Source organism: Capsicum annuum, chromosome 6 (assembly GCF_002878395.1).
Source record: "Capsicum annuum cultivar UCD-10X-F1 chromosome 6, UCD10Xv1.1, whole genome shotgun sequence".
NCBI classification, from domain to species: Eukaryota; Viridiplantae; Streptophyta; class Magnoliopsida; order Solanales; family Solanaceae; genus Capsicum; species Capsicum annuum.
The window spans coordinates 138,220,690-138,222,543 of NC_061116.1; positions in this window are offsets into that span (position 1 = coordinate 138,220,690).

A 1,854-nucleotide genomic window follows, 5' to 3' on the forward strand; every position below is an offset into this window, starting at 1 on the left:
ATAGTTGTTATGATGAGAGAATTCTGAAGTTTCAAATCTTTGGAATTAAACCCTGATTGTAATTAAATCGGATGGAAATTAAAGTAGAGTGAAGAGAAAAAATAAAATTTCAAATCTTTGAAGTTAAACTCTGATTGTAATTCAATCTGACGAAAATTGAAGCAAATAGAAGAAAACACAAATGGAAGAGGAAAAAAAAGAACTGAATTTTTTAAGGTGTATTCAACTTGGTGTGAGGAATGATGATGAATTAAGCAAATTTTTTAGATCTGCTACCATTGCTACTGGTGGATTTTTACTTAATATTCATAAGAATTTGCTTCCGGAGAAGATTGTTAAAGGGAAAGAAATTAGCTCTGTTTCCCAGGAATTGATCTCTAGTTTAGGTTGTGAATTGGATAAGGAATTTGGGGTTAGGGAGTATTATGTATCCAATGATTTAGTGAAGGAAAGTTGAAAAGGGGATTTTTTTCATTATTTTAAAGGGTTGGGATTTTAAGTAATAATGATAAGTTAAAATATGGTATTATGTAATTTATCCTATAATTTAAACTCTTTTTTCCTTTATATTTCATCCCTTGAGTAATCAAGCCATATGGGGCTAACCAAATCAAATCATTCTCTCATCCTTTATATTTAATGAAAATATGATAAAAATAATTTTATATCTACACAATTGAGATTCTAAATTTAATGAAAAAGAATTATTAAATATTTTTTTATTTTTACATGTCTCAAAACTAAGTAAAACAAGTGTGTGTGTGTGTGTGTACTAGTGTTATTTGGCCCGGGCTCAAATTACCATTAAATTTTAGTATAAACTACATGAATTCCTTCCCTAGTGAAAGTATTTACTTAAAATCTCGACTGGCTTTCTCTCTCCCGAATTTGTGAAATATAATTATACATTAGGTCGACCCTCATGCATTGCTAGATTGTATGAGAAAACTGATTAGCCTATATTTATGGAAAGAGAAATCAGATACTATCTTTCTCTTCCTTAATTAAAACCATTAATTACCTATCATTATATGGTGTATGATTAAATATAGTAACTAAAATTCAAATTCAAAAAAATATCTTAAACATCACAGTTAATTTTCTTCATTATTGAATTACATTATGGGAAGAAAAAGTTGTCATCTGTTTTTTTAATTCTCCAAAAAATCAATATGAACATCCCCATATTGTTGCGTCATTCGGGCATTTGGGAGTCAGAAATTATATATCAATCCTACAAAAGTAATGCAATTATTGTTTCGAAAAGTATAACCTTCTTGAAATTGATTGTTGCGATCACGATGGAATTGAATATTGATGAAGTTCATAAAAAAATTAAAGCAAAATACATTGTTGAAAGTAATTCTTCTCCAATTATCATAAGGAATGACAATGGAGTGAGGGTTTACATTGAGTTGAAGAAAAAAATTTAGGATTTGTTAATTTTCTGCTGTGTATTTCCACTTTCGATAAATCGAATAAGGATATTGATTTTGATAGTGAAACAAGGGTTGTACGTTGTATTTAAGGTAGTGAATCTGATTCTATTGCATTAACGGTAATTGAAATGCAAAATTAGTATTCATTATACGTTCCAAAATTTGTAGTGAAAAACTTCATTACTGATTGCAAGAACACCAAAATAAAGGTTGATCAAATTTATAAGGATAAGCAAACTCTGGTTGCGGTAATGACAAAATTTGTGATAGCAAATAGCTTCGACACCAAAGCTAAACGATCTGACAAACAAAGGTATTAATCGATTTTTTATTTTAATATGTTGAGGATTTAATGTATGGTTATAATCTAACAAATATTTTGTACGAATTGTTGTTTTGATGTTGTTTTCTGTTT